The sequence below is a fragment of the Carcharhinus amblyrhynchos genome, chromosome 30 (assembly GCF_965287045.1).
Source record: "Carcharhinus amblyrhynchos chromosome 30, sCarAmb.v2.hapA, whole genome shotgun sequence".
Taxonomy (NCBI): Eukaryota; Metazoa; Chordata; class Chondrichthyes; order Carcharhiniformes; family Carcharhinidae; genus Carcharhinus; species Carcharhinus amblyrhynchos.
The window spans coordinates 4,747,139-4,768,909 of NC_137353.1; the positions used below are offsets into that span (position 1 = coordinate 4,747,139).

Below are 21,771 nucleotides of genomic sequence, written 5' to 3' on the forward strand. Positions count from 1 at the left end.
TATTTCACATCCACTCTTCACTATCTCTTCCTTCACTGCACCCGTGAATGCCGCACAATCACCATCCTTTCACCCTCACGCCCTCAGTGAATGTCACACGATGGGTACTTAATTAAATCTCTTTGTCCATCCTGGGTTGGATCCCCAATCCAAATAAAATGTAGACAATTCAGGCAGGACAGACTGGACACAGGGACATTGTCTTCTCTGGTCGGGGTGACGAGAATAAGGGGGTCGCAGTCTCCAGATACCGTGTAGGATGTTTAGGACTGAGATGAGGAGAGATGCCTAGAGGGTGGTGAACCCATGGCGTTCTCTACCACAGAAAGCTGTGGAGGCCAAGTCATTAAATATATAATAGATATCTAGACTCTCAAGATGTCAAGAGGTATGGGGCGAGTTGCGGGAGTTTTGAGTTGAGTTAGGGAATCAGCCATTATCATATTGTGGAGATGCCGGCGTTGGATTGGGGTGGGCACAGTAAGAAGTCTCACAACGCTAGGTTAAAATCCAAAAGGTTTATTTGGTAGCAGGAGCTTTTGGAGCGCTGCTCCTTCTTCAGGTGAGTGGAGCGACAGGTTTCACAAACACAGCGAAGATAGACAAAGACACAAACATGGCATATAAAGACAAAGACATAATTGCAAGATAATGGTTAGAATGTGAATCTCTACAGGTAACCTGTAAAAGACTCACATTCCAACCATTATCTTGCAATTGTGTCTTTGTCTATATATGCTGTGTTTGTGTCTGTTATTTTTACTATGTTTGTGAAACCTACTGCTCCACTCACTGAGGAAGGAGCAGCGCTTCAAAAGCTCGTGCTATCAAATAAACCTGTTGGACTTTAACCTGGTGTTGTGAGACTTCCTACTATTATCATATTGAATGGGGGAGCAGGCTTGAACCTCTAACATATCAGTCTATTTTCGATGCTTCTGTGTTTCTACTTGACATCATTCTCCGTCAGGGAGTGAATGAAGTGTTTGAGGTTCTGCTGAATTGGACTGTTTGTGTAAAAATGTGCAAATTAACACAATTCCTGAATTTTACTTTAGCTTTTGAAAGTCCAATATTTTTTGATTTGATTTATTATTGTAACATGTATTAGCATACAGTGAAAAGTATTGTTTCCTGCAAGCTATATAGACAAAGCGTACCATTCACAAAGAAGGAAAGGAGAGAGTGCAGAACAAAGTGTTACGGTCATAGCTCGGGTGTAGAGAAAGATCAACTTAATGCGAGGTAGGTCCATTCAAAAGTCTGATGGCAACAGGGAAGAAGCTGTTCTTGAGTCGGGTGCTACGTGATCTCAGACTTTTTTATCTTTTTCCCGACGGAAGAATGTGGAGGAGAGAATGTCTGGAGTATGAGGGGTCCTTAATTATGCTGGCTGCTTTTCCAAGACAGCGGGAAGTGCAGATGGAGTCATTGGATGGGAGGCTGGTTTGCGTGATGGACTGGGCTACATTCACAATCCTTTGTAGTTTCTTGCGATCATGGTCAGTTAAAATTAAAATTAAAGTTGTACACTGTTCCTAACAAAATGAAGGTTTTTTTTTTGTTAGGCCTTTGTTATGTACATTGTGTATTTTGATATTTGAGCTGATTTGAAGAAGCTGTTTTAGAGTGGGTTGGCACGTGACCTCAGACTTTTGTACCTGTTTCCCGATGGAAGAAGGTGGAAGAGAGAATGTCTGGGGTGCGTAGGGTTCTTGATTATGCTGGTTGCTTTGTCGAGGCAGTGGGAAGTGTAGACAGAGTCAATGGATGGGAGGTTAGCTTGCATGATGGATTGGGCAACATTCACGATCTTTTGTAGTTTCTTGCGGTCTTGGGCAGAGCAGGATCCATCCCAAGCTGTGATACAACCAGAAAGAATGCTTTCTATGATGCATCTGTAAAAGTTGGTGAGAGTCATAGCTGACATGCCAAATTTCCTTATGGCAGTATCTTACGCTCTACGTAAAATAAAAATGGTTTATTTCATTTGCTGTAATCCAATTTCAGAAATTCAATCTATACTAGCTAAGATATTAATCTGTGTTCAATGTTAAAAGCTGGCTTCTGTTGGTGAAATTCTGTATTTTGCAACTCTGGGCAAGAAACCATCGATTATCTCCAAAACTGACTGTATTTTTAAAAGGAAGATCTTTTTATTTCTGTTTGTGGTAACATTGAGTTTAAATTCTAGCTGCTTTGTTACTGAACTTTTAAAATATTTAATTGTAGTTTTTTTTCTGAGCTGTCAGACAGTAATTATTATCTTTAGACTCTTCCATCTCCTCACAGAATTCATTCCCTGCTTTCTGTGCATCAGCAAGGTAGTCCAACTCGCAATAATCCCGTCAGCCCGAGTGAGCCGTCATGCTGAGTTTGTCTGGCTCTTGTGGAGGAGGAGATCTTCTCTCCTTCATTTTGCGTTATTTTCTTATCAAATATACGAGAATAGGTGCACAATGCAAACCAATCAAAACTGAAAATCTGGGACGGCACAGTGGTTCACACTGCTACCTCACAGCGTCAGGGACCCAGGTTCGATTCCAGGCTCGGGTCACTGTTTATGTAGCATTTGCACATTCTCCCCATGTCTGCGTGGGTTTCCTCCAGGTGCTCCGGTTTCCTCCCACAGTCTGAAGGACGCCCTGGTTAGGTGCAGTAACCCAAGCAGGTGCTGGAATGTGGCGACTCGGGGAATTTCACAGTAACTTCATTACAGTGTTAGAGTAAGCCTTCCTTGTGACTGATAAATTAACTTCAAAAGAAAGAAACATGGAACACCATCATAGTGTCATTAAGTTGTGTGTGGAACAAAGAACAGTACGTCCCAGGAAAGGCCCTTCGGTCCACCAAGCCTGTGCTGACACATGACGCCTTTGTAAACTCAAGGCCTTTTGCCTCTACACGGTCTGTATCCCTCTGTTCATGTATCTTCAAGGTGCCTCTTAAATGTTGCTCTGGTATCTGCTTCTACCACCTCCTCTGGCAGCACATTCCAGACACTTACCACTCTCTGTGTAAAAAATCTTGCCTCTCACATCTCCTTTGAACTTTCCTCCTTTTACTTCCATGTCCCCTAGTAATTGACATTTCTACTCTGGCAAAAAGACTCTGGTTATCCATTCTATCCGTGCCTCTCATAATTTTGTAAACTTCCATCAGTTTGCCAGCTCAGCCTTTAAGTGAAAATAACCAAGTTTGTCCAATCTCTCCTCATTGCTAATAGCCTCCAAGCCAGGCATGTCATTATGTTGTGTGTCACTATGTTGTGTGTCACTATGTTGTCAGATTAGAATGATGGTGCCAAGTTTATTGAGTCAAGAGAAGTGGCTCACACAATCAAACTGAAAACCTTTTCCAAATTATCATTCAGCAGAAACCAATATTTATTTATTGAATTATTTGTTCTATTTATATTATTTTTGGCGATGTGGTAAGGCCACTTTTATTGCTCACACCCAGTTACCCTGAGAGCAGTGAGCCAAGTGGTTAGTGCAGGATTGCAACCACTAGGCCAAAGATCTTTCTCAGAAGACTAAGGAAATTTGGCATGTCGGCTACGACTCTCACCAACTTCTACAGATACACCATGGAAAGCATTCTTTCTGGTTGTATCACAACTTGGTATGGGCTCCTGCTCTGCCCAAGATTGCAAGGAATGACAAAAGGTCATGAATGTAGCCCAATCCATCATGCAAACCAGCTTCCCATCCATTGACTCTGTCTACACTTCCCGCTGCCTTGGAAAAGCAGCCAGCATAATTAAGGACCCCACGCACCCCGGATATTCTCTCTTCCAACTTCTTTCATCGGGAAAAAGATACAAAAGTCAGAAGTCACTGACCAACCAATGCAAGAAAAGCTTCTCCCTTGCTGCTGTCAGACTTTTGAATGCACTTACTTTGCATTAAGTTGATCTTTCTCTGCACCCTAGCTATGACTGTGACACGACATTCTGCACTCTCTCCTTCCCTTCTCTATGAACGGTATGCTTTACCTGCATTGTGCGCAAGAAACAATACTTTTCACGGTACGTTAATACATGTGAAGATAATAAATCAAATCAAATCTAATCAAAAGATGGCAGTCTCCGGACCCAGAAGGACACATGTGAACCAGTTGGCTTTTTGTGATACTCCAGTTGCTTTCATAGCTATTTTCTCCAACGCTAGCCTTGAAATCAGCAGATTTTCCATGAATTTCATTTCCCACCTTGCCACGATGGAGTTGGAATTTACAAGATTCTCGAGTGATATACCCTTTGCCATCACTTAAGCTTCCACATGTTGTTATTCAGTTATGACATGCCTGCGCAAGTCACATACGCAAACCGCTTAAAAGCAGTTACACATGACTGTGGCATCCTGGCATTGCCACATTGCTGGTGCCAGCCTCTGTTAGATTGTCCACTGACAGGAATTCACTGGACCAGGAGGAGGCTATTCGGTTTCCAGCATTGAATGAGATTCTGGTTTCCCAGTGACCCAACTCCATATAAATTCCCCATTTCACAAAATGTCTGTTTTTCTCCATAACTAACACCCAGCTACTGAAATGAGGAACAGAGAGATCTTGGGGTTTGTATCCACAGATCTCTAAAGGTTGCCACTCAAGTGGATAGAGCCTTGAAGAAGACTTGTAGTGTGTTTATTAACAGGTGGTTTGAGTTTAAGAGCCGTGGGGTTATGCTGCAACTGTACCGGACCTTGGTGAGACCACATTTGGAATATTGTGTGCAGTTCTGGTCACCTCATTATAAGAAGGATGTGGAAGCATTGAAGAGAGTGCAGAGGAGATTTACCAGGATGCTGCCTGGTTTGGAGGGTAGGTCTTATGAGGAAAGGTTGAGGGAGCTGGGGCTTTTCTCTTTAAAGCGGAGGAGGATGAGAGGCAACTTAATAGAGGTCTGTAAGATGATGAGGGGGATAAATAGAGTGGATGTGCAGAGACTATTTCCTCAGGTGGAAGTAGCTGTTACTAGGGGGCATAACTTTAAGGTTCATGGTGGGAGATATAGGAGGGATGTCCGAGGTAGATTCTTCATTCAGAGAGTGGTTGGGGTTTGGAATGCGCTGCCTGCTGTGATAGTGGAGTCGGACACTTTCGGAACTTTCAAGCAGTTATTGGATAGGCACATGGAGGACACCAGAATGATAAGGAGTGGGATAGCTTGATCTTGGGTTTGGACATAGCTCGGCACAACATTGAGGACCGAAGGGGCTGTGCTGTACTGTTCTATGTTTCTATGAAATCTGTCATGTGATCTGTGAGAATGTGACTTAATTAGTGGGTGGTTCCTTTTGGAGAAAATGAGATGTTTTCTTGTTTTTTATTTAATAGGGGCATTTCAACCCCCGGGACTTATTCATTATAGACAATAACTTTACAGTTTGGTTAAAAAAAAGTCATCCTGACTTCTCACACATACCAAAGGTGCCTGGGTAAACAGTTCATGTGAATGAGGAATGGGGCGCATCACAAGATGTAACAGGCTGGAAAGTGGTGATGTGATGCGGCTAATGTCATCAAAACCCAGGAAGCTGAGAAAGAACGAAGGAAATAAATTCAAGCACACTAAAGGAGTGGCACTCATGTCACTTGTTACCAAGTCCAGTGTGAGTGTGTGTTCGTGTTGTGTGAGTTTGTGTTGTTTGTGTGTGTGTATGTGTTGTTTGTGTGTGATTTGTGTTATGAGTGCATGTGTGTGTAAGTATGTGTGTGTATTTGTGTCGTGTGTGTGAGTGTGCATGTTTGCGTAGTGTGTGTGTGTGTATTTGTGTTGTGTGTGTATATGGGTGTGTGTGTGTGTCTGTGTATTTGGGATGTGTGTGTGTGTGTGTGTGTGTGTGAATGTATCGCATCACAGATTTTGAAAAAATCCCTTAACTATCCAGTTTTCAACTACAAAAGTGATTGAGCAGTCACCCGCAAAACAAGCCTATCCATTTTCAACCTGGATGAGTGACCGTCCCACACAGGAAATGCACAGAAACTGAGAGCATCATCTGTTCATCTGGAGTGCACCAAAAATCTCCTCTTCACCCACATTAACTATGCAGCATTCCCCACTGTGACACTCCGTGATATATATTACAACCTCTAACACAACACGTAATTTATGAAGCACTAAGACAAACTGTGTAAAGCATTCCCTTTATAACTACCCTTTCTTATAGATCCTTTTTGTATCAGCATTATACAGAGACTCCACTGTAGAGATAATTATAGAGACAATAAATATATATAATACAAATATTGACTGCAGTTTAGAATTACGGTAGTAAATTGTGGAACTGTGGATCACACGAGTTATTAAAGGGGTGTTATATCAGGATGTAATATGCATTATTGCACATTCTAGGTCAGTTATGCACCCCGAGAGGCAATGATTTAGCTGCTGGAGCTCAAACACTGCAGTCAATATTTGTTTTATTTTACAGTTGGAGTAAATTTATTTTATACATTTTATGAGCATTAATTTAAAATCCTTGTCCTTCAGATACTTGCATGGTTTCAGCCTGGCCTATCGCTGTAATTTACTTAAGCTTTAGATTCCTTCCACTGTTCAATGAGCGTCAAATTCTGCCCCTTTTGCCGACTGTCTTGTGCTTTTGCCCCTGCCACCCCCCCCCCCCCCCCCCACCCCCCACCCCCCGCCTCCAGGGTGGCAGGTCTCTCCATTGCCTTCGCTGTTCTACTGAATCATAGAGTCATTGAGGTTTACAGCGTAGAAACAGGTTCTTCAGCCCAACTTGTCCATGCTGCCCCTTTCTTTTTTAAAGCCCCTAAGCAAATCCCAATTATCTGCATTTGGCCCATATCCCTCTATACCCATCTTATGTAACTGTCTAAATGCTTTTTAAAAGACGAAATTGTGCCCGCCTCTACTACTACCTCTGGCAGCTTGTTCCAGACACTCACCACTCTGTGAAAAAATTGCCCCTCTGGACACTTTTGTATCTCTCCCCTCTCACCTTAAATCTATACCCTCTAAATTTAGACTCCCCTACCTTTGGGACAAGATATTGACTATCTAGCTGATCTGTGCCCCTCATTATCTTATAGACCTCTATAAGATCCTATCAGCCTCCTACACTCCAGAGAAAAAAATCCCAGTCTATCTAGCCTCTCCTTATAACTCAATCTGTCAAGTCCTGGTAGCATCCTAGTAAATCTTTTCTGCACTCTTTCTAGTTTAATAATATCCTTTCTGTAATAGGGTGACCAGAATTGCACACAGTATTCCAAGTGTGGTCTTACCAATGTCTTGTACAACTTCAACAAGACATTCCAACTCCTGTATTCAATGTTCTGATCGATGAAACCAAGCATGTCAAATGCCTCCTTCATCACTCTGTCCACCTGTGACTCCACTTTCAAGGAGCTATGAACATGTATCCCTGGATCTCTTTGTTCTGTAACTCTCCCCAACACCCTATCATTAACTGAGTAAGTCCTGTCCTGGTTTGATCTACTGAAATGCATCACCTCGCATTTATCTAAATTAAACTCCATCTGCCATTCGTCAGCTCACTGGCCCAATTGATCAAAATCCCGTTGCAATCCGAGATAACTTTCTTCACTGTCCACTATGCCACCAATCTTAGTGTCATCTGCAAATTTATAACCATGCCTCCTATATTCTCATCCAAATCATTAATGTTAATGATAAATAACAGTGGACCCAGCACTGATCCCGGAGGCACACTGTTGGTCACAGGCCTCTAGTTTGAAAAACAACCATCTACAGCTATCCTCTGGCCTCTGTCATCAAGCCAATTTTGTATCCATTTAGATACCTCCCACAAAACTATACTTCCCACAAAACACTGTTCCTGTCTGCTCTTCTCGCCTTTGGAAACGCACTGAAAATCCATTTGAAGCCTTTGCTCACTTTACCCGGCATAGTTTCCATTCTCCTATCTATTTGGTGACATAGTGGCACAGTGGTTAGCACTACTGCTTCATAGTGCCAGGGACCCAGGTTCGATTCCCGGCTTGGGTCACTGTCTCTCCAGAGTCTGCACATTCTCCCCACATCTGCGTGAGTTTCCTCCGGGTGTTCCGGTTTCCTCCCACAGTCTGAAAGACGTACTGGTTAGGGTGCGTTGGCTGTGCTAAATTCTACCTCAATGAACCTGAACAGGTGCCGGAGTGTGGCGACTGGGGGATTTTCACAGTAACTTCATTGCAGTGTTAATGCAAGCCTACTTGTGAAACTAATAAATAAACTTAAATTTATTTCCCTTGCGGTTTTCCTCACAGTGTTTCTGCTTTGATGCTATATTATAATTTTTTTTGTCGTAAACAAGGGAAATGTTATCATTCATTTTAGCCAGACAGTATCATTGGGAGAGACCTCACACTCCTTTATGCCATTGGGAGTCCACTGGCACTGTACAATATTATTTGGAAGGGGCCTCGCTGTTTGATGGGACAGACACAGTAAGAATTCTCACAATACCAGGTTAAAGTCCAACAAGTTTATTTGGTAGCAAACACCACTAGCTTTCGGAGCGCTGCCCCTTCATCACTTATCTGATGAAGGGGCAGTGCTCCAAAAGCTAGCGGCTTGTGCTACCAAATAAACCTGTTGGACTTTAACCTGAGATTACTGTGTTCACCCCAGTCCAACGCCAGCATCTCCACATGATGGGATACAGCCATTGTCCTGGGACATCACTGGAACACAGTCCGTACCTGGAAACAGCTTTGTGAGCCAATGACAAACCCAGTGACAGCCAATCCACGACCAAGAAAAATAGGCAAATATTTGAGCAAGAAAATGATTATCAGTAATATGAGGAGAGGTGGATAGATCTTTCGGAACATCGATGTGGGGTGAATGGGCTTATCCTGTGGTAACAAAAATTCTGCGGTTCTATGAAAATAAGTTAGTTTCACTCAGGGAAGAATATTCTATCGTTAACCCCTCATGTACAAAATCAAATAGAAGAAGCCAGTCGCAAACAAAATATTACCTTCAATATTGTCACAATACATGAACAAATAGAGGGACACAAGGAAAGATAGACATAGGAAAGGATAGATATACACACTACAATCATACTTTCAAAATTTCAGTATCCTTCAATGTTGAAACCTCCATTGTAATTAGAGGAAATTTGATTTGATTTATTGTTGTCGCATGCAGTGAAAAGTATTGTGTCTCATGTGCTATACAGACAAAGCATACACTACATAGAGAAGGAGAGTGTGCAGAATGTAGTGTTACAGCCACAATAGAAACAGAGTAAAAGATAGAAGGTATGCTGGGCACAACTTGCAAGAAGTCACCATCTTGGGTTTTTTTTCTCCAAAAGACTGAAGTTAAAGAGAATCCTAATACTGCCGGGGTCGAAATGTTTAATGGTGAGGTTGTGAGGACTAACAAACAAGGCTTTGGCAGCACCTCATCTGGACCTGAAAAGTCAGCTCTTTTCTCTCCTTCCAGATGCTGTCAGACCTGCTGAGATTTTCCAGCATTTTCTCTTTTGGTAACAAACAAGGCGATATCCTATTCAGACTTCTGTAGGTTTAGCTACCTGCAGATATTTTCAAATAGTTACCAGCCCAAACAAGCTGTTTGTTTTCTAAAAATTCTTGTGGCTAAAGCAGGTTATGCAATTCAGAGTATTTTTGTGGAAACTTGGCGAGTTTTACCAGTATATTGTTTGTTAGGCAGGATGATTATGACTTTTCACACTCGTTTGATGCCGAACTGATAACAAAAAAAACAAACTTATGCAGCCAGTTCCAGAGTTCACCAGATCTGATGTTGGTACATTTTTAAATGGGTGAAGATTTTGCAATATCGGCGCAGCGTCCGCACCACAGATTTGCCTCCAGGGCTAATCACAATGTAGAGAATCAGTGCCACGGTGTTGACTGCATTCAGCGAGATTGCCAATGCTTCAATCAGCCAGGTTAACCCCTTCCAGCCCGGTCCCACTGTTACATAACCATCATTAGGCTCCTCACTCTGAGAGAAGCAAAAATCCAATTACTGTTCAGCCCAAGGTCACTGTGAAGGAAAGACAAGTTTCACCCAGGATCTCAGAGTGCATTCCTGAACTTTTCCCTTGTAAATATTCCAATACCTTGTCGAGGCTGTAATGGTGCACAAATGTGATGTTGCCATAGTTCTTAACAGTCATTGACCCTTAGAATCCTGATGGTGCAGAAGAAGGCTATTTGGCCCATTAAGTCTGTACCGACTCTCCAAAAGAGCATCTTACCCAGCGCTCCCCCACCTCCTACCCTGCCCTGCTCTGCCCTATTCTCTTAGCCTCACACATTTATCCTGCTAATCCACCTAAACTGCACATCTTTGGACACGAAAGGGAAATTTAGCATGGCCAACCCATCTAAACTGTACATATTTAAACATTAAGGGGCAATTTAGCATGACCAATCCACCTAAGCTATACATCTCTGGGCACTAAGGGGCATTTTAGCATGGCCAATCCATCCAACCTACACATCTTTGGATCTTTGCTATCTGGGCTGCAGTGGGTGACATGACAGATCCCTCAAGTTACAAATAGCCTAATCTGTCCCTGGGTGACCTCAGGTGCTGCACTTAAGCTCCCGGCCTTCACCTGGGGTAATGGATGCTGGAGAAACATACTCTTTCCAGGCACAGCCTTTCATGGACCCTCAGGCAGTCAACCCTCTGGGGCAAACGTTAAGCAGGCTTGACAAGTTCAATGTTACCAGCAACTAATTAACTGATTTCTGGCCCACTGGAACTCCATGTTGTAACAAATGTCTCAGATTTTTTTATTTACTTGGCCCTGTTTATTGAGGGAATGAGAAAAGCATCATCAGACTCACCTACCTCGCCAAGGATCGACCCACCACCTCAACCACAAAATCTCCAGGGAGGGGCAAAAAATACAGAGAAAATAGCCTGTGGCTCATTCAGAGAATGCTGTCAGATTCCTCGCCATCTCCCTGAGGTGCTGCAGGACACAGTAGTCAGCAGTGACTCATCACAAACTCACAGTTTAACTACTAGAGCTCCAACTATCCTTTTTGTCATGGGTATTCGACAGCAGCCCTTTTGAAGAGGGCGGTGGCGAGCTTATATCCACCTGATGTCTCAGCAGTTTGATCCAGAGGACACGGACTCTCTAGCAACAGAAACTATTCCTGGTGTAACCTAGAGGAGGCCTCAAGTCTTACCATCTATCTCAAATAGTGCTCTGAAGCATATGGATCTCTGCGGTTCTGAATCCCTACTGGATCCAAATCCCTGATGTTCTAAATAAATAAATTCTGCTTTGCAATTCTGCTTTACTCTGAGAATGGGGGTGGGGGAGATGGAATTAGGTTGAGGGGATATCCCATCTTTGACACTGGACTTCAGGCATGACATAATCTACCTTTACTAGCCTTGTCTGACCTTGACTAGAGCAACCTAGCCAAGCAAGACTAGCAGTAAATTGCATTAAAAATTATGTTACACAAGTCTAATATTTCCATCCACGTCCCTTGTCGATACTGAACCCAGTTTTATAAAGTGTTGACCAGTAATCTATATTCAAGTTGATGTACAGGCTTAGAATACCAGGAAATAAATGACTGTAATAAGATGTAAATAACTTTTAAATAAGCGCTCTGGATGGAATAAGCACTAAAGTTCAAGGGGGACCAATGTGCTTTAATTTTTATGTATTTTTTCAATGCAATTGAGGGAGAGCCGTAGAAAAACAGGTACCCATTTGCAACTTGTTGATGGGGAGAGAGGAATATATGAAAATGCGCAGCGTTGCAGATTTCTTAATGCTGAGACAAAGCAGAACATGTCACGCTCATTGCAATATTGGTGATTAAGTAAAGCAATAATAAATGGCCTAATCAAGCGGCGTGTTGAGGTATACTTAAAGATCATGAGTTGCATAGTTTTATAAAAAGAGGAAACATAATATTAAATCGGCATGATATGCCATGGCACGAAAATGTTTTGCATTACATTTTTTGAGCATGACTTCACGCCCAAGACTAAAAAAAACACACCCATTCCACAGGTAGTTAATAAAGTATAAACAACGAAAAAAAACACAAAACAGGAGGAATTTCTCTGGCTTCTTACAGCACTTTCAGTTTAAAGAGGAAATGGACTTGGATTGTTTTAGATCAAGAGAAAGAAACACCTTCTGGTCTTTGACCCAACGTACACTCACAGTGACGATAAATTCAGTTGGTTTCAGGTGGAATCGTGCGATTAAAGTTCAATGGGCTGTTTGTCCAGAAACTGCCAGTAATTTTTTTTGTCCCTGTTTGGATAAAGTTTGTCGTGCTAATTGCCAGAGACAATAACCCATATGAATCACATTAAAAAAGGGTGTGTCTCCATAATGAGGTGCCTTTGCCATGACAACCTCCACCTTTCCCATTATGTGGAAGTTAAACTAATACTTTGGTGACTGCTTATTAAGTATTTTACAATCCATGTTGCAAGCCGTATTAATTAAAGAACTGGTTTATGCAACATTCCCCCCCCCACCACACTGTTCATTTCAGCTTTCTTGACTATTTTATGATCTCAAAGTCAACAATCCTGGCACTTGTTGATAGGGGCGAAGAAAAGCAAAGCTATTTCCTCATTTGATGGACTTTGACTCACAAATAAGACGAATACCTCACAAACTGCTCAGAGTGCATTCTTTACAGTCCTCTCGCTTGTTCTAAAGAAAATAGAAAATTCCTTTGAACTAATGTTCAGCAGGCTGATTCGGGAGATAAAAGGAGCGGGATATCAGCAGAACAAGGTTGATCTGATCTCTTGTCTCGCACAATAGTCAGCCCATCGGACAAAATTCCAGCTTTTTATTGAACTTGGACTATTATAGAATGCTATCAGGACTCACTCTCACACTCACTCACTCTCACACTCATTCACTCTCACACTCATTCTCGCTCACTCTCACTCTCACACACTCTCACATTCACTTACGCACACTCAGTCACTGAAACACTCACTCTCACACTTGCTCACTGTCACACTCATTCACTTACTCTCATACTCACTCGTCACACTGTCACTCACTCACTCATACACTCACTCACTCATACACTCACTCACTCATACACTCACTCACTCACACTCATTCTCACACTCACACACTCTCATACTCACTCACACACACTCAGTCACTGAAACTCTCACTCTCACTGACAATCACACTCACTCACTCTCACACACACACTCATTGTCACACTCACACTGTCATTCACTCACAGTCTCACACTCACTCAGTCTCACACTCAATCACACACATTCACTCACTCACTCTCACTCTCACTCTTACACACACATTCACACACACTCGCTCACATTCACACTCACTCTCACTCACTCACTCTCATACTCACACACACTCTCACTCACTCACTCACTCACTCAGTTTTCTGCACCACATTTCTGACTATAAAGTTTGAACTTTAGCTGCTTTTTATTTTGAAGCTGGCGGTGTCTTTTGAACTTACCTCCAGGTTTTGTGTTTCATTCATTTCCCGGATTGGATTTCTTGTTGTCACACGTTGACGCAGCAAGAGGATCTAATCCATGCCAGTGCCACCTGTGCCAGTCTGCGATTAATCAGAAACAAATCACCTTGGTTTTGGTGGAATGAAGGAAGTCTCCTCCATTGGGTAGGATCCCATAATGCCTCCTTCAGAACTGTTAATAATACCAAGTAAACGCATATGGTCAGCAATCCTTGGACTCAACCTATCCCTGAGCTCACAGGACAACCTAACATGTTTTACACTTGGCTAAGCTCATTGTTCAATCCCTAAATGACAATACTTCAGCAGCACCTGCCCAGTTGATGCATGGACTGGGCTTCTGAGAATCTAGGGGTAATAATGTATGGTGCTGGACTAATGAGGTGAACTGGATGCAGGGAATGGTCCCTGTGACAGAATGGGTAGGTATGGCTTCTTGGACTTTTGGCTCTGATCAAGCGTCAGAGCGAGCTCAGGATGGTGTGAAATACCTCATCTTGGGTCTTGTTTGTCTCTCCTTTGGGACCATGAATTGGGTTCCATTGGAATGAGGTTTTTGAGCAAAAAAGGAATGGATTAAGGTTTGCCAGGTCCACTCTGAGCATTGGCTTTGTAACTTTAAGGATGGAGTCAAAAACACTCTTTTAAAATTTCCAAGACCCAATATCTGTGTCCATTTGGCCTAGGTTAGCATCAGGTTGGCATTAGTGTTTTTGTCAGCTTGCAACTTGCCAACAAGGTGGTTAAAAATTGCTGGTTTTATTTGAGACGCCCTGAGGAGAGAGGGCAGTGATCAGCAAGAATTTGTTCATTAGTCAACAGAATCATTTCACTCCAATGAATGCATTGGGCCCCTATTCACACGCGCGAGGACATCATTCCTGTGTTGGCTTGAACCCAAGACACCCACATTTCAGCCATTACCAATGTGGCACAGTTTATGTGAGTGTCCACACTGGATGCCAAGGTGCCTGTTTGAAGTTTGCAAAATGTGGGCTGGCGTCACCACATTCCCAGGCCCCTGGTCTCAGCTGTTTTAGTGCCCAGCACGGCTGAGTGCAAATGGGAAGCTGCTGTTTTCGGAGCCCAGTCGATTTAAATGATCATTTTAGGCAGTTTCTGTTTTCCCAAAGAGGGCACAGAGACCATGTTGTCTCACATTTCCAACCACAAGCCATGGCCTGCAGACCCTGCTTGATGGCCCATTGTGCTGAGGAGGTGTTTCAGGAAGCGTTACTTCCTTGAAAAGTTAATCTACAAACATAGAATCATAGAATTCCTACAGTGTAGGAGGAGGCCATTCAGCCCATTGAGTCTGCACCAACCACAATCCCACCCAGCCCCTATCCCTACAACTCCATATATTTACCCTACTAGCTAATTCACCTGACACTAAGCAGCAATTTAGCATGGCCAATCAACTTAATGTGCACATCTTTGGAGTGTGGGAGGAAACCGGAACACCCGGAGCAAACCCATGCAGACATGGGGAGAATGTACAAGCTCCACACAGGCAGTGACACGAGGAATCGAATCCGGGTCCCTGGAGCTGTGAGGCAGCCGTGCTAATCACTGTGGTACTGTAGCGCCCTTTACATCCTTCTCAAATTGCTGCCCAAAAATATTAAAATTCTGAGGACATGTGTAGGAAACTACTTTGCCCTCTGTTTTAAGTGATATTGACTCTGTTTATTAATATATTTGCACTAAAATGTTGACAAAATGAAACGAACAGAATGCATTAAGCATTTGTACAGTAACACCACTCTTAAGCAGAGTACTTTACGCATTTACATTCTCATACCCTTTAATATGTGTTATGTTCTAGGAATGTAATCTAACCCATCATCTTCACTGCTCCACATATTGCCCAATATCACGGTAAATAAATGTAATTTTATTTTTACAAGTTAGGCAAAGCTGTACTTGGGTTTGTCAGAGAGAGCAGGCTTTGTGGCTGAAAGGTTTTCTCTCATTTCATGCATTCTTGCGTTCTTATTCTAATTGCAACATCTTAATAAAATAATGGAGTGAAAGGTATAACAGTGGGCGTTTGTGGTTGTCTAAGACTCCAGGGAGTCTGTGCAGATTTAACCAAACTGAAGAATTGTGTACCGGGTGTGGCTATTATTATGGATTACTCTGTTCTTCATGCAAATGATCAGAATGTGGAGGCCAATAATCCTCAGCCACTGATTCCTTTTATTGCACCAAAAACCTCGTTAGAGCGCAATTTTAAAAAAAGTGTTGACGTTGACCTTGCCTGCAGGGTGTGTCTGCCCCTGTGAGGGAGTCACAGACTGCAAAGTAAAAGTGGTTCCTAAACAGTGGCCCAACATGGAGGGAAACTTTGCTAACAAGTGTCCAGGGAACCCCCTCATTAGCCAGAATTTCAGGTTAATGTTTGGGCTGAGTCAGGAAGGAGCTTGATTGGCCCTGGCCTGGAAGGAACGGGTGGGATTGGACTGTGAGGGAAAGACAAGACTTGAAAGAATTTAGTAACGAGAGCGAAGATACGGATGATTACATATTGACTTTTGAGCCATCTCTTAACTCTTTTATTGGGGGCAGCGCCGTGGCACAGTAGTTAGCACCACTGCCTCACAGAGTCCCGGGTTCGATTCCCAGCTTGGGTCACTGTCTGTGCGGAGTTTGCACATTCTCCCCATGTCTGCATGGGTCTCCTCCAGGTGCTCCGTTTTCCTCCCACAATCTGTATTGGCCATGCTGAATTCTCCCTCAGTGTACCCGAACAGGAGCCAGAATGTGGCGACAAGGGGAATTTCACAATAACTTAATTGCGTTGTTAATGTCTGCCGACTTGTGACAATAATAAATAAACTCTAATTTTAAAGTAAAATCATTTTCTGTGGGGGGGCGGGGGGAGGGAGGGAGGTGGATTGTGGGGACAATGTATTCCGTAACAATAACTAATATCTGTCATTCCTACTCGATCCATCAGCACAATTATTGGCTAAGCTCAGGCCTCTGTTGAGGGATACCAACAAAGTACATTTGGAATAATGAATGGGTTTGGAATTTCAGGTTTCCTGTTAAAATGGCTTTGCTCTTTGATACATCCCAATCTGAACCCACCAGCAGATGATTCAAGCTGTGTGGTACATTGTGGGTTGGAATATGGTGACAGTATGGGCTGTTGGAATCTATTATTATAGAGGAAATGCCAGCAATGAATAAGTTCAACTGGTATCAAAATGACTCTGCTTGGGAATCAGCTGTCAGATTCCAAACATCTGAATGTTCTCCGAATATTGGAGCGAAATGATTCTGGCAAACACCAGGCAGACCTAACTGCAATCTTCCATCACCATCAGTTTGATAACATTATTGAGATCTAATTTACCCAATCTTTTGCGTTCTATATACATTTATCAATAAGATCTCAGGCAAATTGTTTATTTTTTTCCTGTTCTTTCAATGGGTATTGCTGGCTGGGTCAGCATTTATTGCCCATCCCTGAGGGCATTTAAGACATTTGACCACATTGCTGTGGCTCTGGAGCCACATGTAGGCCAGACCAGGTAAGGCCAGCAGATTTCCTTCCCTAAAGGATATTAGTGAAGCAGATAGATTTTTTCAACAATGGTTTCATGGTCAACATTAGTCTTTTAATTCCAGATTCTTTATTGATTTCAAATTTCACCATCAGCCAGGGTGAGATTTGAACCTGGGTCCCCAGAGCATTACCCTGGCTGTCTGGATTACTAGTCCAGGGACAACATAGGTAACAGTAATCTGTTGATAAGCAGAAGTCAGATTCCACTGCATCTACCTCAAGCTTCAAGAATATTCTTTTTTTATATTTTATAGCTTGTCCTGTAGGTTTGTCACAACCAACAGTCAAACCCACAAATATTGTCTTCTAGTTGAAGTTGGCAGTGCATGTGGAGGGCCAAGAATTGTAACACAAGCATCTCTCCCCCTCAGAGCACATTGCAGTGGCTGATGCCTTGGCCAGTGTGACCAGTCAGGACAGGAACACCCTAACCCATGGTGCGCTTTGATGATGGTCTCTTTTGTTGATGCCTTCCTTGCTCAGTCGTGTTCAACAGCTGAATAGGATTTCAAACGACTCACAAATTAAGAAGTAATTTTACTACAAACCGTTTTCCCACAGATGGAGAAATATTTATCTGTTTGTAATCTGTCGTGGATGTAACATGGACACCAACATTGGTTAGTGCAGAGCGACCTCCTGTAACTTAAGACCTGTGTGAGGCCTGGTTACAACTAGTGAAGACCAGGTAAGATTTCATAGATTACAACAGATCCAATAAACTGATTCATTGAGGCTGTATTTAAATCGTAAAGACAATACAGAGGAAAATTATTAATGGCATACAACTAATCAATAACCTGCTCTAATAGAAGAATAAAAACAATGATTGGTCTTAACTTTGCATAATACAGGCAGTATTTTCAAATACAGAAAATTGCTTTGCAAACACATTGCACTTAATAGCTTTTCTCTGCATTATAAAATTAGGGGCACTGTGGTTAGTACTGCTACCTTACAGCACCAGGGACCCAGTCTGATTCCCAGCTTACATCACTGTCCATGCGGAGTTTGCACGTTCTCCCTGTGTCCTCGTGGGTGTCCTCCGGGTGCTCCGGTTTCCTTTCACAGTCCAAAGATTAGATGGATTGGTCATGCTAAATTGCCCCTTAGTATCTGGGAATTAGCTGGGGTAAATGCATGAGGTTCTGGGGTTAGGACCTGGGTAGGATTGTGGTCTGCACGGACTCAATGGGCCGAATGGCCTCTTTCTGCACTGCAGGGATTCTATGATTCTGTGAGAACACCCCCAGACAAGCACCATCCAAGGTGCCAGTATTAAAATAGCACTTCTTTAATCAGATCATCATGAATGAGCAAGAGAAACTTACTCTTTCAGGACATCTCCAGCCTGTTTGTGGATTTACCAGACACCCCTCCAGTCTGGACTGGAACATTCTGATGAATTCTGTTTTCACAATTTCCTCCTCTTTTGCCTCCAACTCTTTTGAGAGCAGTTACCATGGAGGCAGTCCCACAGCAGTCCAGGAGTACCTGACCAGATGGGCCCATTTCAAGTAGGGAACATCAGCAGGCTATTCAACTGCTTGTGGCACCACTTCAGAGTCACATCCTGTCTGCCCCCAGTGTCACCCAAGCACTAGCCCCTCAGCAGGGTGTAACTGGACAGCAGTCAGATACAGGATCCTTGGCTGATTTCCTGCACTGTTGGTGGGGCATCAGGATGTTGTAGGAGCAACTAAGTCAAAAATGTCAGAAAATCAAACCAGCGATCTTGCTGATTTGTGTGGGAAGCCACGTGGTAACTTTTATCAGGACTTTGATAGCGTGTCGAATGAACTTCCCCAATACTGTCATTATAAAACCTAATTCCCAGTCTAAATACCTTTGGTTTGTACATTGCAATGTGTATTTATTAATACCACTTTTGAAGGGTGCGGGGAATGGAATACCTATTGGTTATCGAATGATTTGTATTTGCATAAATTATTCAGGTATGGGGCCTGGCACTAATTTCTTACTTGTGACAGCCTTCAGAACTGGCTCAGCCGGGTCCTGGAACATGGTAATCTGTACCAAATAATTTGTCACAGACTCATCGGCATTACAAGTACAAATATATTGAAACATTTCCTGTTTGTGGGTAAACCGGGACAGAGATTAAGGAGGGCCTCTGCCACAAGGGGTTGGCAGGAGCCCTGCTGCCTAACTCCACAGCGGTTTATTTGCATTTTGGCCACACTTAAAAAGTGCCAATAGCGGCTGAGAGGGAGGGGGGCGGTGGCGGTGGAATCAGAGTCAGAAACATGAATTGTGTGTCGAGTTATTGGAAAATATAGCAGTACCTGGCCATAATTTTTAGCTTTGCTCTCCACAAATGGGGTTTTCAAAATGGCCGACAAAGCCTTCTCCCAGACGGTGTCATTTTTGTATGAATTTGGGAAATATTAGTGCGTCCTTTACTTTGCAGTTTCTGGGGTGAAAATGGAAACTTTCTAAAGGAAGAATGTGAAAGCAGCTGTCCTCTTTTGTTGTATTTTGTAGATTATAGATCACCGCTCTCTGATCATAGTCAGGTCGAAGCTGGCACAGGGCAAACTCCAGCAGCTAGTCACTTTCTCAAGTGCCCACCCTGTGAAATGTAGAGAACCATTCGAACATTGAAACGCAAACACAGGAGCAGGCTTTAGTTTCCATTCTGTTTTTGTTTTAAATCCTATTTTAACCCTTACAAGGTTAAAGAGTTAGTTGTCCTTTGATAATGTAATCAGAAAACGCGTGTAGAAAAATATTCAATGCACCTTCACCTTGTCACAAGTCTGCTCAGGGTCTATTTAATGAAATATTATGACAGCTGTGTACCAAATAGAACAGCCACTATCCTTAATTACAGGTCTTCAACCAGAGTTTGTAGCAATCCAAATGTATTTGTAGAGAAACCGCATAAAGCTTATTACAATTATAATTCCATGAATGTTTTTAAACAAGTGTCATATCGCTTTAATTTTCTTTGACAGTTTCAAATTACAATTACGGTATGCCAATAAAGAGGGATTCTGTCAATGAGGGTACGGTTGTCATAACATGTCGAAGCCATGGGAAAAAAAAATTGGGAAAAGCTTTCTCCTGTACAACAGCCCATTGTCTCCGACTAAAGTGTGTGTTGGTTTAGAATGTTTAGGATACAGCTGTTCTGTCCTTAAGACATGACAAGAGGACTCAGTGACAAGGGGTTAATGGACTCGTTGTCCTTCACAAAGCCAGGACCTAATCTTATACCATTCAGTGTTAGAACCTACTGCCAGCATTATCACCTCTTTTGTCCACAGTACACCCTCCATGTTCAAAGGGAGTTCTGTACTGTGTTTATACTGTAGCTTAAATTGCCTGGCTTAATTAATGTCACTCACACTTTCATTTGTAACCATTCAGACCATTCCCAAATTGCCCCGAGGACTGTAAAACTGTCAGGACCCAATAGCAGTTCGTCTACTTGTTTGCAGCTCTGGTCAATTCCTGTTAAATGAATTATTTATTTGTCAGTACGCTCTGTTCACTTGCTGACAATTCTCGTTTATGCCATTCATTATATGGTTGTGTTTCCAACAAAAATTGTCCGTTTTAAGGAACGGGTCCGCTATCCATTCTACAATTTGTCACCCTGCTTCAACGGGGATCATTGATATTTTAACAATTAGCAAAGAACATATTTGCAAAGTGTAATACCAAACTCTCTTCCAAACCTGATTCTGTGGAACGATTGGAGTTTTGGGGAGCATTGTTAGTGGTGTTGCTTAGGTTCTTACTGATTCTTTAAAATTTGATTTGATTTATTATTGTCACATATATTAGCATACAGTAAAAAGTATTGTTTCTTGCACGCTATACAGATAAAGCATACCGTTCATTGAGAAGGAAAGGACAAGAGTGCAGAATGTAGTGTTACAGTCATAGATAGGGTGTAGAGAAAGATCAACTTAATATCTGGTAGGTCCATTCAAAGTCTGATGACAGCAGGGAAGAAGCTGTTCTTGAGTCAGTCGGTACATGTCCTCAGACTTATGTATCTTTTTCCTGAGGAAGAAGGTGGAAGAGAGAATGTCCGGGGTGCGTGGGGTCCTTAATTATACTGGCTGCTTTTCCCGAGGCAGCGGGAAGTGTAGACAGAGTCAACGGATGAATGTGGAACTGAGCCACGACAGATCAGCCATGATCTTATTGAATGGCGGGGCAGGCTCGAAGGGCTAGATGGCCTACTCCTGCTCCTATTTCTAATGTTCTTATGGTTTGCATGATGGATTGGGCTACATTCACGACCTTTGTCTTCCCTCTGCTTCAACACATCCTAATACTTGTAATGTGGAGGAGTGCAGTAAAACAGTAAAACTTATTTAATAGATTAGCTAGGACGCTGTCTGCTCTACACCACGTTGCAGAATGGGAGAGAATTGTGGCAATAAGCCTAGTCGCTGTAAACTCTGAATGAAGTCTTTCCCATACAAGGAATTCCCAACCAAATGTTTTCAATTAACATGGAATTAGTGTAACAATTGATAGTTTTTCTTTAGTCTCAATTTATTGTCAATGAGAAGGAATGCTTGCTAGCAGCATGGAGTGGTGTGCAAAGAGCTGATTTCCCACCCAGATGTTCCAGTGCTGTTTAGTCTTTATTTGGATAGTAGATTTACATAATTGCTGTAATTTCATTAAAAGTGACC

The 21,771-nt window shown here is 42.6% G+C and overlaps 1 protein-coding gene across 7 annotated transcripts in view; it reads left to right on the forward strand.

Annotated features, from left to right (window-relative positions):
- Positions 1-21,771, forward strand: part of casz1 (castor zinc finger 1) — a 399,080-nt gene that overhangs the window by 23,887 nt on the left and 353,422 nt on the right. For 6 of the 7 annotated variants that reach the window (XM_080215435.1, XM_080215434.1, XM_080215439.1 and 3 more), the window contains exon 2: positions 17,654-17,780. The exons of the other annotated variant lie outside the window; for it this stretch is intronic. The gene's annotated coding sequence lies outside the window, so the exon portion shown is untranslated. The remainder of the gene's footprint in view (positions 1-17,653; positions 17,781-21,771) is intronic. 7 annotated transcript variants of the gene reach the window in all.